This window comes from Bos grunniens, chromosome 1, assembly GCF_055505025.1.
Source record: "Bos grunniens cultivar Pamir isolate PY7600 chromosome 1, Bosgru_T2T1.0, whole genome shotgun sequence".
Classification (NCBI taxonomy): Eukaryota; Metazoa; Chordata; class Mammalia; order Artiodactyla; family Bovidae; genus Bos; species Bos grunniens.
In genome coordinates, this window is record NC_141165.1 from 33452629 (window position 1) to 33468978 (window position 16350).

Genomic DNA, 16350 nt, shown 5'->3' on the forward strand with positions numbered 1-16350 from the left:
ATTCTTGAACTCTCTGTGGCAAGTGGTGCAACTCTTGGTGCCCCTTGTCTGCTGCTTACAGGCGTGGCCCAGAAGTTCAGATTTGGGGAGGCTGGAATCACATATAAATGTGACATATTTGCTTGTTGATATGACAGGAAACATTCCATTTAGCAGTACCCAGGAAATGACTGTAAGGAACTGAAACTAACACCTCTCCCTACCTGAGGCTTGCCATTCTAGGAAATATTTGCAGGATTTAAATGGACTTTTTACTTGGTTTCTTCACCTCCCCCCATCTCTGATCCATAAGAGAATCTGACATCCAGGCCCCAGCAACACGGCTATTTTGAAGCAATAGCCTACAGATGGTGACTGCAGCCATGAAATTAAAAGACACTTACTCCTTGGAAGGAAAGTTATGACCAACCTAGATAGCATATTAAAAAGCAGAGGCATTACTTTGCCAACAAAGGTCCGTCTAGTCAAGGCTATGGTTTTTCCAGTGGTCATGTACAGATGTGAGAGTTGGACTGTGAAGAAAGCTGAACACCGAAGAATTGATGCTTTTAAACTGTAGTGTTGGAGAAGACTCTTGAGAGTCCCTTGGACTGCAAGGAGATCCAACCAGTCCATCCTGAAGAAGATCAGTCCCGGGATTTCTTTGGAAGGGATGATGCTGAAGCTGAAACTCCAATACTTTGGCCACCTCATGTGAAGAGTTGACTCATTGGAAAAGACCCTGATGCTGGGAGGGATTGGGGGCAGGAGGAAAAGGGGATGACAGAGGATGAGATGGCTGGATGGCATCACCGACTCAATAGACGTGAGTTTGAGTGAACTCCAGGAGATGGTGATGGACAGGGAGGCCTGGCGTGGTGCAATTCATGGGGTTACAAAGAGTCAGACATGACTGAGCGACTGAACTGAACTGAACTGAACTAACACTTTCATTTTCAAGGGTTAAAGTTGCAGAAGCAGGTCCAGTGTAAATTCAAAATTAAAGCATTACTATGAACATAGGGGCGCCTGTATCTTTTTGAACTATAGTTTTGTCCAGGTATATGCCCAGGAATAGGGTTGCTGAATGGCAAGGGGGAAGGGAGGGAAAGGAGGGAAGGACTGGGAGTTCAGAATTAACAGACACAAACAATTATATACAGAACAGACAAACAACAAGGCTCAGTTGTAAAGCACAGGGAACTATATTCAATACTCTATTATAAAGCATAATGAATATAATATTAAAAAAAAAGAATGTCTATATGTGTATAGCTGAGTCACTTTGCTGTGTAGCAGAGAGTGAGAAAATATTGTAGATCAGCTATACTTCAATAAAAAGTAAAAAATAAATAAAGAAGAATACAGATAAAAATAAAAATGGAATTTGGGTAACGGTCATCTGGGTCAGGGAAAGTAGGATTAGATGATGGTCATGCAGAAATGAGAGTGGAGTGTATCATAAAAAAAGTGAATGATTAACCTCCCTGAGTTCCAAGTGAGCAATGAAGGAAGAAATAAATACCATTTTAGCTTAAACAATTTCAAAATTTGCTGTAAATTAAACAAAAAAATGATAGTCAACTTCAATTTTCTTAGATTTACAGACAACTTGTATATGTTATTCATATAATCACAGATCATAGATACATTTAGATATTTTTCATATACTTAAATGTTTTTCCTAGACTTGCATATAATCCATACACTCACAAACTGGGTGCTATATGCATACTCTTCATCAAATGCATTGGTTATTATGTATGATATTTTGTTAACTGTTTTTTAGTGTGGGGGATCTGGGGTAATAAATTGAATATAAAATATTTTCTGTTTTCTTATTAGTTCTGTAATGGAAATTAAGAAACAATCTGTTAAAATTTTAAGGAAAATTTATCTTTCTCTGTTTTTGTTGTTTGAAGGGAACATACTTTATCTTTTAAATATTGCCACTCTATTTTGCTTATATTTTTATGATGGCCTCTTTTAGGTTACATGAACTACATAGGCAACTGTGATGTTGAAAAGGTAAACAACTAAGCAATGAAAACTCAGCTCTGGCTTTAATAAATCTAAAATCTGATTCTAAAATGTTAACCTGTATGCATCATTATTTTCTGCTCAGTATAGTGGTCAGTATCCAGAGCTTTGCAGAAGATATTCATGTTTGTATTTATTCAGTCTAACCACTTATAGTGCTTAACTTTTGAATTTGACAATGGAATTTATTGCAACATAATTATTTTAGGCTGAATTTAGTAGAAAATGCTTAAGTCCTTTCATCCTACTTACCAACATTTTTTTATTCTCAATTTGGCTTCTTTTCCTGCCCCGTTTTTAAAATCTAGTTGACATTGAGCTAAAAGTTTATAGAACATTCAATGAGGGCAAAAATATTAATAAATAAACATTTTAATTAATTTTAAAATTTACAGAAGGTTAATAGAGAATTTTTTAAATCAGTTTTGAAAATTTGAATGAAAGACATTTGTAAAAAGAAAAAGGAAAAATCAATTTCCATTTATCTTCCCAGGGAGTATCAGCTGAGCTAAGGAATCAGTAGGAATTTACACTTTCTCACATGCACAATGATAAATGTTTATATCAACACCACAATAAACATTGTCCAACAAAAATGGGAGGAAGAAAGCACCAAAGGACTAAAGGGGTTAGAAAACATTGCAAGACCTATGTGCTGTTATTTCTTTTAATTTTCCACTTCATTAACATCTTAGATATGGATATGCTGACTCTGCAGATGTTACATGTTTTTATTATTAAATGCTTTGCTGCAAACCAGTTCTCTAATGTCCTCAGTGTGTGTGTGTGTGTATGTCATTGTGTGTGTTATATATGTTTTATAGATATTCACAAGATATTCACATAGTTTATATCTCCATCATTTATGTGAGCCACAATATAAAGAATAAAACTCCACCTCATTAGAACTGATTCAAATGGACCCAGAGGGATGGTACGGGGAGGAGGGAGGAGGGTTCAGGATGGGGAACATGTGTATACCTGTGTTGGATTCATGTTGATATATGGCAAAACCAATACAATATTGTAAAGTTAAAAAATAAAATAAAATAAAAGGAATAAAACTATTAGGTACAGAATAATTTACTGAACATTTGATGATTTTGTTTATTAAGTAGTTTTATCTAGTATAAAAATAACTATATTGCAAGATATTCCATACCTAAAAATGTCTGACGTTAAACTTCCTAGGACATATTGGAAAGTAAGGAAAAAGAACCCAGGAGATATAAGGAAATTATTCATTCCAGTCTCATCTCTAGCACTGAATATTTCGGAATATGGGGGAGTCATTTAGATTTTTTTCATTCTTAGAGTCACTAAAAGATTATTTCCAAAGTCATGATTATTCCTTTGTTATTTTCTTCTCAATACCTTATTTTATTACAATTTTTCAAAGTCTTGTATTGCTTTGTAATCATCTACAGTTTACTTTCTGCCTCACTGAGCAAATGTGAATTCCTGGAGAGCAGGGTCTTAATGTATATATCCTTCCGTCACACATATTAGTGAATTCTAAGTTCATTTGCAGCTTTCAAAGTACTTCAAAATGTATTTTGTTGGTTTTCTTAATGATTTAAATACATAATTTACACTTATAAGTGTAAATTTAGAGGTATTTAGCAAATTAATATTTATTAGGGTAACAATAAGACTGCATGTTGTTTGAAATTATGATATCACAAGGAGGAGCAGAGGTGTTTTTATTTTTATTTATTTTTTAAGAACAGAAATAAACTTTAATTCATTGAAAAGTGCGGCAGTGAACCGGGTCCATCAGAGGGTACTTTGTAAGTCAAATGACAGGCGACTCAGGCCAGAGCAGAATAACTTCTAAAAACAGATAATGCAAAAACAGGAATTCACAAATTCAGTTGGACCTACACAGTGGTGAAACAAAAGATCCAACCAGTCCCACCTGGTTCCCCTGGTGAATCAGTTTATATATTCTTTGTTATCTCTTAATAAGGATCCTGAGACTAGTCCTTAAACACATAAATATAAATTTAAAAACATTTCTAAAGAAGCTTTGCTCATATTTCTAAACTTATGCAAAGCTACCTTCTTTTACATAAACTTATTGTTGTGCATATGTGTCTATTATTTTTTCTCTTTAGAATGTTAGTCAAATATACATCCTTACACATCCTTAAAACCTTAGTAAAAAAGGAAGTTAAATTTAATGCTTAATAATTTCATATTTAACAAGACTTTAAATTGTTATCATGGAGAGAACTGAGTATGTATAGCTATTTATATATGCACAGACATATAAAATGTTATAATTGCAAAATGTGAAAAATATGACATCTGAAACTTTACAATATGCTGCATCAAAAAGCATTGCTTTCTAGACCAAGTTATGTGACTTTACATTTGGAAGCTATGATCAAATTTTCCTCCTGTACATTGTATGGTACAACATACTGATTTCCATCAGTACGTTTAAAAAATCTTACTGTGTGTTTCTTTCTGTTTTTGTTTTTTTTTTTTCTGTCTCTTTGTCTCCTTTGGTCTCTCAACCTCCTATTTTTTTTTTAGAAAGGTAAAACTAGTGTAATTCAGTTTGAATAGTGGACCACATTGCCTTGAGATTCAGAGACTGTATATAGCCTGGCATGGGAGTGTCAGTGTCTGAGTGTGGTCAAGAAAGCAGCCACATTGAAAGGCTTCCCACACAGAGTAGGTGAGCCAGAGACAAATAAGAGAGATGTCCCCCTGAAAATATAGCCTAGTGCAGGATGACAGAGCTCAAGCAGGTTGAAGAAGATATCCAAGGTAGGGGTCATCCACCATGGGGTGGCAAATCTTATAGAAAGCACAGCTGTGTGTGGTGTCAAAGCCCAGGAGCAAGGGGAGAGTCTTTGTATGAGAGAACTGACTGGCAGGGAGTACTAAAGCCTAAGTAGGTTAAAGAGAGGTTCCTTAAATGATGGGATAATGACAGTGGCTCATCACGAAATTTCTTAGCCCAAATTAGAGGAAGACGGCACCTGTCTGAAATAAAAGGAGGAGTTTAGTAGGGAATAGAAATTGTTCTCTTACAGGAATTTGCACAAATAAATAAACACATGAAGAATAACAGACACTAGTTTTCTAATTGTCTAAAAAGGGAGCTATAAATATAAAAAGGGATAAAGTTGGTATGAACTCTGTGGTGTGGGACTGAGCTAGTAAACACATGAAGAATAACAGACACTAGTTTTCTAATTGTCTAAAAAGGGAACTATAAATATAAAAAGGGATAAAGTTGGTATGAACTCTGTGGTGTGGGACTGAGCTAGAAGCATGTGAACAAACATGTCTTTTAAAAGATACAGAATGCATTACTGGTATACATGTGCTTAGTCGCTCAGGCATGTCCGACTCTTGCGACCCCAAGGACTGTAGCCCACCAGGCTCCTCTGTCCATGGGATTCTCCAAGCAAGAATACTGGAGTGGGTTGCCATTTCCTTCTCCAGTGGTATACATATATTTATGTATTTGAACAACAATGGATAAAAATATATATATATATATATGTGCATATTTTGGGGCTTCCTAGCTGGCTCAATGGTACAAAATCGATCCCTAGGTCAGGGAAAGCCCCTGGAGAAGGAAACGGCAACCCTCTCCAGTATTCTTGCCTGGGAAACTGCATTGGCAGAGGAGCCTGGAGGGCTACAGTCTTCGGGTTGCAAAGAGCTGGATATGACTTAGTGGCTAAACAACAACTGCAGTGTATATTTAATATAGGTATGTATGTGTGTCCCTAGCTATGCTTTGTAGTTAGGAACACCCTCTAGCAATAATCACATCTAGAAAAGAGATCTTGTGTCTAAATATTCTCCAGGAAAATAAACTGGTGTTGAATGGGAAGATGGCTCATTCCTAAGGCTAGGAAAGAACATGCAACTAAGTCTAAAATACAATGCTATACCAGAAAATAAGAAAGTGCTCAAAGATGAATGGGGGCATATTAAAGTGAAAGTGAATGCCACTGGCCAGACCTATCAATCACTATATGAATATCAAAATCAATAGATAGTAGTAAATTATAACTCATTGAATAAATTAGGAATAAAAAAAAATCTATGAGTCTATATTGGAATCAACTGGTTGGTTAATAAAGTTTGGCAAGTATATTAGTTTTCTATATTGTGTAACAAATTACCACAAGCATCACAGCTTTTAAATAGCCTGAATTATTATCCCACAGTTTTTGTGAGTCAGTAGTTGGGCACAGCATGGCTGAGTGCTCTGTGAGGTTACAATCACACAGTTAACTAGGTCCTCTGTAAAACTGCAATTAGAGTTTGCCTAGGCTGGGTTCTCCTCTGGAGATTTTACTGGGGAGATTCTGCTTCCAAACTCACTCAGGTTGTTAGAAATTGATTTTGTGGTGAATTCATACTGAGTTAGTGTTCCTTGAGGCCAGCCATGGAAAGCATGATTCTAGAATGAGTCAGCTAGCAAAGCAAAATCTTTTATATAACAAAATATGACCAGGAGAATGCCATCCCTTCATCTTTGCCATGACTATTGGTTAGAAGCAAGTTCTAGTTTCTACCTACAGAGAAGACTGTACAAGGGTGGTGCTGGAGAAGACTCCAGAGAGTCCCTTGGACAGAAAGGAGATCAAACCAGTCAATCCTAAAATAAATCAGCCCTGAATATTCACTGGAAGGACTGATGCTGAAGCTCCAATACTTTGGCCACCTGATGCAAAGAGCTGACTCACTGGAAAAGACCCTGATGCTGGAAAGATTGAAGGCAAAAGGAGAAGGGGAGGCAGAAGATGATACAGTTAGATAACATCACTGACTCAATGGACACGAATTTAAGCAAACTCTAGCAGATAGTGAAGGACAGGGAAGCCTGGTGTGCTGTGGTCCATGGGATCATGATGAGTTGGACACAGCTTAGCAACTGAAGAACAACAACAAATGCATATCAAAAGGTGGGAATCCTTAGGGATCACCTTAGGGAATGTTTTCAATAGGGAGGAATTTATTATTTACATAGCTCAAAGTACCATTCCACAAATAACTTCTTAATTATGAAGAGAAAAAAAGAATAACATTACAATGAGAAAAGACTGGCACATGCTCCATTGATCAAAAGATCAAGGTGAATCTAACCTAATGCACAAAACTGAAATTATATATTTTGTAAAATGCAATGAAAAGAACACAGTATCACTTCTATAATATTTTCCTGACAAAAATGTATACTCTGTGTTGAATCATGAGGAGTCATCAGACAAATCCAAACTGGAAGATATTCTACAAAATACCTGTGCTTTTCATCCTCAAACATGTCAAGATCATGAATGTCCAGGTAATTGCTCCAGACTAAAGACAACTAAATTAAACTCACAATTTTAAATTGAAAACCACAGCTACAAAAGACATTATTAAGAAAAATGGCAAAACTTGAAAAGATTCTGAAAACAATATTGAAGTATTGTAGCCGTGTTAATTTATTGATTTTGATGTTGCTATTGTGGTTTTATTGAAGAATGTCTTTGTTTGTTTAAATAAACACAATTTCTCAGAAATTATCAGGGATAATGGAACATGAGTTTGACAACTTACTCTCAAATTGCTTAGAAAGTAATTGTCATTATATTTGCAACATATCCTTGGGCTTTTACTTTGGGGATATTGCAATCTAAAATATATACATATATATATTAATTTCAAACCATTGATTGCTCTGATTATCTACAGTAGCATTTAAAAAAAACAAAAGACAAAAAACTTTATGCCTCAGGATGTTAATTCCAGTTGCATTTAAAATGCTTCAAACAAAATACATTTGGGAAACATTGATTAAAGTTAAGCAAGTTTCTTAAATGCAGGACTTCTTAGCGCCTTAACCATAATACACATGTTGCTAATCTCAAAGAAGGTGAAATAATATATAGTGTTTTCTAACTTTTTTATTGTTTTGGCCTCCTGGTGAGAATTTAATGGGACTGGATCTGCAGAAAACGTATTTTGGTTAATACTAATATTGAATTGAATGCTCCTCAGGCAAATGACACAAACCTGCTGTAATTTGCCCCTTTCTCAATTCTCAACCTCATATCCCCCAAATTAAATTATTTTTGTATTTAATAAATTAAAATGTTTAACAAAAACGATTTTAAATTGTATCTTTGACTTTTTATTATTTATGAAAGCACAACTACGTATAAAGAAGAAAATAAAATTTATGAGAAACGCCACCCACTAGAGATCATTATTGCAGCACTTTGATGTCCTTCTTTTCATTATTCCTCTTCGCTCCCCTGGGTATATGTGTCTATCTTGAACTTTGCATCATTACTTTTGTATTTTATATGTTACACTATAGCAATATTTGACTTGACTTTTCTTCAAAGTATATTCCTTAATTATGGGGCATTCTTTAAAACATTATAATGATGGTAAAATATATATGAATATTCTACAGTTTCCCCATTCTGTTAGTACAAGAAAGTGTGGGTAAAAAGTTATGAAAGAGTTGGACCATAAAGAAGGCAGAGTGCCAAAGAATCCATGCTTTTGAACTGTGCTGCTGCTGCTGCTAAGTCGCGTCAGTCGTGTCCGACTCTGCGACCCCACGGCAGCCCACCAGGCTCCCCGTCCCTGGGATTCTCCAGGCAAGAACACTGGAGTGGGTTGCCATTTCCTTCTCCAATGCATGAAAATGAAAAGTGAAAGTGAAGTCGCTCAGTTGTGTCTGACTCTCAGCGACCCAGTGGACTGCAGCCTACCAGGCTCCTCCGTCCATGGGATTCTCCAGGCAAGAGTACTGGAGTGGGTTGCCATTGCCTTCTCCGTTGAACTCTGCTATGTGTGCTTAATTGTGTCCGACTCTTGCGACCCTATATACTGTAGCCTGCCAGGCGCTTCTGTCCATGGGATTCTCCAGGCAAGATTACTGGAGGGGTTGCCATTTCCTTCTCCATGCGATCTTCCTGACCCAGGAATTGAACCCGGGTCTCCTGCTTGTAGGCAGACTCTTTACTGACTGAGCTACAAGGGAAGCCCTTCAAACTGAGGTGCTGGAGAAGAGTCTTGAGAGTCCCTTGGTCAGCAAGGAGATCAAACCAGTCAATCCTAAAGGAAATCAGTCCTGAATACTTACTGGAAGGACTGATGCTTAAGGTGAAGTTCCAGTACTTTGGCCACCTGAGCCAACTCTTTGGAAAAGACCCTGATGCTGGAAAAGATTAGGGCAGGAAGAGAAGGGGGCAACAACGGGATGAATGAGATGGTCCGATGGCATTATCAACTCAATGGACATGAGTTTGAGCAAACTCTGGGAGATAGTGAAGGACAGGGAAGCCTAGTGTGCTGTAGACCATGGGGTCACAGAGTCAGACATGACTGAGTGATTGAACAACACCAACAGATAAGATAAAAGATATTTGGCAAAACTAATACAATTTTGTAAAGTTTAAAAAAAAAAAAAGCTTCTAACAAAAACTCTTTGGTTATTTTGTGAGAGGGTGATGTTGAAGTAAATTTCTCAAATAAAAATAAATGAATATTTTAAGGACTTTATCAACTTGATGCCAAATTGACAACTAAAAGGATTGCATTTTTTTTTTTCTTTAGAGAGACTTTTTTTTAGAGGAGTTTTTGGTTCACAACAAAAATAAGCAGAAAGTTCCATTTACTCCTCCCCATACACAGTTCACCTGGAATCTCCCACCAAAGTGGTTCGTTTGTTACACTCAATGAACCAATATTGACACATAATTATCACCCAAAGTCCAGTTTCCATCAGGGTTCCCTCAAGGCATTGAATTTTCTATGAGTTTTGGCAAATATGTAATATTATGGAACTACCATTATAATATCATACAGAAAAATTTCGCTGTGCTAAAAATTCATTCAGTGTGCTTCGTCTAGTCACCTCTCCCTCCCTGAAAGATTCTGACAACCGCTGATCTTTTTACTATCTCTGTAGTTTTGACTTTTCCTGAATGTCACAGAGTTAGAAATAGATTTTCCTTAAAGTGCGTCAGAACTTTACAAGCAAGCTTGTTACCATGCATACTTGTCGATTGTTAAGTGTTAGCATTAAAAACACTGGCCAATATAAACACCATAAAAATGTACTTTCCTGTTTAGTTTCAACCTCACTCTTGCTGTTTGTTTTTGGCCAGACTTGATGGCATTATTTTTACCACAATCTACCAGTTAATTTGTAGTAAAAATCCATATTTTTTTAATCAAGATCTATATAACTTCCCATGACCTTACCCTATTCAATTTTCTGCTCTTATATTAACTCTTTTTCTGTTTCCCTAATCTCTGGTATTATTTATTCCCTTCCTCATCATTTATTTAAGCCATAAATACTCAGTGAACTCACGCTATGTGTTAGGCATTTTTCTAGACGTTACATAGAGGAAAGCAACAAAGTTCCTACACCATAGGCTTAAATTCTGTTTCTAAACTAGCCAAGCACTGTGACAGCTTATACAATGCTGTCTCACATAGTAGATGATTCAACAAAAGCAAAATTAAACATTGTCAATAGGCAATGATAGTTTGAAATGCTTTAAAATTGCATAAAGAAGGAAGGAAGAGTAGTGTTGGTAAAATTACAAAGAAGAAAATATTCCTGTAAATAATTAATAATAACTAATCTTTTAAAATAATTTCTGAAAGACGGAGGAAAGAGAGGGAAATGCGGATAAATAATACATGACGGCTTATCCATTTTGTTGAATTTTATAATGCTTTAATTCTTGTATATTCCTTCTTGTATTTGACCCTTAGATAACTGAAGTGCTTTCCTTGAGAGAGATTTTTAAAAACCAGAGCATCATGCTAAATAGCTGCACACGATTGCATATTTGGGGACTGTTTAATTTGACATCTTTTAAGTGTGCTTGTGTTGAAGTTTTAACTGGTTTTTGCTACTTTGTCTTCCACTTTTTTCTTTTCCTACTGAGAATGCAGATTAATCCAGTTCTATCTAGACTGATTAGAGTGGTTGAATAAGTTAGCCATAGCAGACTTTGTGAAATAAATCTAGTAATGCAATTCTCAATGGACTGTAAAAATCTTTGATTAGTTAATTGTCAAGACACTGATTGATATAAATTATCCCATTTGTCTTCTGATTATTATTATGTAATATGTAAAATTATAAGACGTGAGAAGGATTTCCTGTTAAATACTAAATTTCCAACATGAAAGATCTTTGCAATCACAAACTCAAGCTTTACTCCTCAAATTTTAAGTTCATCCTTGACATTTTTCCTTATAATCCTTTACTTTATGGACACCTGTACATTTTGATATTAAAGTGGATTTTTTGCTTTTTGGGTCATTAGATTTCACTAATAATATGTCATCATTTAGTCACTGAGTTCACCTGAGTAGGTCACCAGTTGTTAATCCATACCAGGAGGTGAGACAGCCAATTTGCCCTGCACTAATGCATAGAGATGGATAGTTTTGCTCACCCTATTTGTCAATTCAGCTGTACCTACCCTCACAATGTGAAAGAAAAAAAAAAAAAACAGTTAATTCACCAAAAAGAAGTGCTTAGTTGTTAAATTAATATCACATATTCTCTAATATGGTCTTCTCACTGATAAAATAGGAACTGTATGTATCTCATGGTAGTTGTCAGGATATAATGGGCTATTTGGGATTTAGGATGAGTTCAGTACCTATTACCTTAACATTATAAATTTTTACAGGTTAGTTCCCGGTGGTGTTTATCAAGATGGACTTTATCAAAGGTGTGAGACATAGTGGGATGTTGCAATAAAATTGAAATGTAAAGCTTCTAATGGATTGCCAACATAAAGGTCCTTAGTCTCAACGCTATTTTTACCCCTGGGTTTAAACTTCAAGATAGAATGACATCCTTTAAAAACAGAGGCATTAGTGAAGCCTTTTCTTTTCTATTTACTGCATGCACTAGCTAAAAGAATAACACTTACTTTTCCTATATGGTGGCCTATCAAAATGAATTTTTATTGTACCAATCATTCTGTTAAAATAATGCTTCCAGGATTTTCTTGTTTTAAACTTCTTTTTTTTTTTTTAATCAAAGCTTTTTAATTAAAAAAAAATATTTACTTGTGTTTGGCCATGCAAACTGTATGTGTGATCTTAATTCCCCAACCTGGAATTGAACCCATGCCCGCTGCATTGGAAGCAGAGAGCCTTGACCACTGGACCAAAAGGGATGACCCTAAACTTATTTCATAAGGAAAAAAAAAACAATCTGCTCAATTTAATTAATAATCAATTTAATTAATCTGCCTTTTCCTCCAGATTAATCATTGGTTAGCTGCTTCTAGAAGGACCTCTACATTCAGTACCTCTTAATGCTTTTGAAATGATCACAATTCAATATTGTAGCTGCCTCTAATCGCTACACTTCTCTGTACTTGGCTTAAATATTAAGTTCTCTCAGACAGTTCATTCAAGAAAGACAGCATGTTATGTAAAGGAAAAGTAATAATGACATAATCCATGCTGCCCAGGAAAGTCCAATTGACAATTAAAGGACATGTTGAAATAGGCTTTGTCAGAAATTATGTATTTGTTCTCTATTTATTCCTACAGTGTTGTTACACAGTTCATTGCTCAAATTTAGTGGAAGGCTAAATGATAACTCAAACAAAAGTTATTTTAAACAGCTTTAACATTCTTCTGAATAAGTCAAAAACAAAATAAATGGGTAATAATTTTTTAATGCTTCTTGGATCAAGAGGTATTTCAATAGGTTCATTAAGAGCAGTCTAGAATAATTTGAGAGTGTTGTTAATCTTCAGGACTAAAGATCCTAATGGAATTACACCTAAAGCCCTTCCACCAAAAAAAAAAAAGAAAGAAAGAAATGAGTAGGAATCAAAGTAAGGAGTTTGTTTAAAATATATATATATTTTAAATAACATATCTAAGCTACATTTATTCCCACTTTCCCACAAATATCTAAATTAACATTGTTTATATAAGTAGACCACATCTAAGTAAGAGTTTTGAGGAGAGAAAATTTCAAGTTGAATTTAATCAGATGGTAGTTCAGGAGAGGCATATATCAATGGATCTAATCTCTTAGGATATTGTGGTGTCTTTACAAAATGAGAGTATCATAATGATAACATGGTTAAAAAATTAACTAAATGGGTTTTATATTATATGCTGCTGCTGCTGCTAAGTCACATCAGTCGTGTCCGACTCTGCACGACCCCATAGACAGCAGGCCACCAGGCTCCCATCCCTGGGATTCTCCAGGCAAGAATACTGGAGTGGGTTGCCATTTCCTTCTCCAGTGAATGAAAATGAAAAGTGAAAGTGAAGTTGCTCAGTCGTGTCCGACTCTTCGCGACCCCATGGACTGCAGCCTACCAGGCCCCTCCATCCAATGGATTTCCCAGGCAAGAATACCGGAGTGGGGTGCCATTGCCTTCTCTGGTATTTATATGACTCATGGACTAAAAGAATTTTTAAAACTTTACTCCCATAGTGAAAAAGTGAAAGTGTTAGTCACTCAGTTGTGTCCAGCACTTTGCATCCCCATGGACTGTAGCCTGCCAGGCACCTCTGTCCATGGAATTCTCTAGGCAAGAATACTGGAGTGGGTAGCCATTCCATTATCCAGGGGATCTTCTGGACCCAAGGATCAAACTGGTGTCTCCTGCATTGAAGGTGGATTCTTCACCATCTGATGAAAAATTGTCTTTTCTTGCTAATCTTAGAACAATGAATTTCCAATTTCAATACATTATCATTTTATAGAAATCACAGATTTATAAACATAAATCATTTTCCAAGTAATACTTATTTTAACACTTAGAAAAACTATAAAGAAATGATGAAAATGTGATATTATATAAAATTATATGGTTTTCTCCATTAAAAGAACAGATAATACTCATATGATATTAAATATGAGAATGTATAAATAGATCATTTGACAGTTTATGGACTTAGTAGTTGCCAACAATTTTTGCCCCTAAGGTATTAAAAAAATATATATATATATGGCTTTCTATATCTATATACCCAAGTTTATGACTGCTGCTACTGCTAAGTCGCTTCAGTCGTGTCCGACTCTGAGTGACCCCATAGACGGCAGCCCACCAGGCTCCCCCGTCCCTGGGATTCTCCAGGCAAGAACACTGGAGTGGGTTGCCATTTCCTTCTCCAATGCATGCAAGTGAAAAGTGAAAGTGAAGTCGCTCAGCCGTGTCCGACTCTTCGCAACCCCATGGACTGCAGCCCACCAGGCTCCTCCATCCATGGGATTTTCCAGGCAAGAGTACTGGAGTAGGGTGTCATTGCCTTCTCCAAGTTTATGACTACAAGATGTCAAAAAATCTAGTTTGGGATTTATAATTGAATGCTAAGCAGTGTTCCTATAACTCTATTATAGGCCTTTAGAAAGGGGGGGTGGTCAGTGTTTGCTGGATAAGCCAATCAAGCACTGTAAGAGTAGGAAGATGGCTTAGAAATTATTCTGTTAACTCCAGCCTCCTTGGAACACAGAAGAAAGCTAAAACTCAGAGAGAAAGTGACTTGCCAAGTTACAAAGCTGGTACGAGATGGCAAGCCCACGCCTTTTCAGTTCAGTGTTTTATCTAGGAAGGCATTCTGACATGTGAGTATGTTCGTGCTTTCTTTTGGGCACTGTCCTACTCATTGCATGTGTTATGTATCTGTGCCCCTTGCTCACCCAGCAGAATTCCTAAATATTCTGTACATTGCCAGATGTCCTTTGAGAGATATGTTGACTTTGATTGAAAGCCTTTTTAATACGTGAGTCCATTGAATCACAGGAACTTAAAATTTGTAGTAAAAATTTAAGGCAATGTAAGAAACACTTCAACAACTGGGAATTTATTATTATGGTGATGATTATGTAATTTTTCTGCCTATATTGTAGCAAAATGCTTTATGAAAATTCCAAATGGAACTTTTTCATCAACCTATAGATAGGATGGAGAAGGCAATGGCACCCCACTCCAGTACTCTTGCCTGGAAAATCCCACGGGCGGAGGAGCCTGGTAGGCTGCAGTCCACGGGGTTGCTAAGAGTCTGACACAACTGAGTGACTTCACTTTCACTTTTCACTTTCATGCATTGGAGAAGGAACTGGCAACCCACTCCAGTACTCTTGCCTGGAGAATCCCAGGGACGGGGAGCCTGGTGGGCTGCCGTCTATGGGGTCGCACAGAGTCGGACACGACTGAAGCGACTTAGCAGCAGCAGCATAGATAGGATGTGGCAAATAGATTAAATATAGTTTCACTGTAGGAGATTTTAATATATGATTACAATCTGTCAGTTTCTTTTGCTGTTGTCTTCAAGTAGTTTTTTCTCCATGTGTTGGTATACTCTAACAGCAAAATTGTTTGGCTTGATTACTGCCCAGTTACGTTCTTCCAACAATTCATCATGCACTTGTTCAATAGGTTAATAATAAATACCTCCTGAAGCAAATTAAATATAGGTCTATTAATACAAGGTGGCAAGAAAGACTGCATTTCAGAAGAATTCAAGGACATCTCATGAAACAATGGAAGGCACATTTATTATAGCATTAGTGAGAAGGGTAGAATTCAGGTTAAATTTATTTGTAGCAGCATATATTAGGCCTGAATATATATTTTCTCAGAGACTTTCAAACTACAAATTCTCTCAAATTAAAATAGGAGTAAATTTTCAAGGATAAAGTCAGATTCAAAGTAAACATAAATGAATTTTGATCAAGGTTTACAAACATAAAACTTAAATGTTTACACTGGTAGTTTACGTGGGTAAAATAAACAGACTAGACTGGGTGGGGATCTTCAGCCGGAGAACACCTGCCTTCTCAACTCCAGCCGTCAGGAGAGTAGTCTCAGTGTGACCACACTAGACCTTATGATTTTTCAAATAAATTTCAAACTGGCATTTTATCTTTTTACAAAAGGCATCAGTTTTTCTCATGTTCCCAATTAAAATATTTTAAAGAGACAGTGTAGCTTAAAAAAAAAAAAAAAGCCTACTAATCAAATTCTTCCTCTTCCTTAACAGACAATGCAGAATCAGAGTCTGATCCTATTTTGAATATGCTTTTGTTGTTCAGCCGCTCAGTCGTGTCTGACTGTTGGTGATCCCATGGACTGCAGCACGCCGGGTTTCCCTGTACTTCACTGTCTTCTGGAATTTGCTCAAACTCAACGTCCATTGAGTCGGTGATGCCATACAACCATCTCATTATCCTCTGTTGTCCCCTTCTTCTTCTGCCTTTGATCTTTTCCAGCTCAGGGTCTTTACTAGTAAGTCAGTTCTTTCCATCAGGTGGCCAAAGTATTGGCATTTCAGCTTCAGCATCAG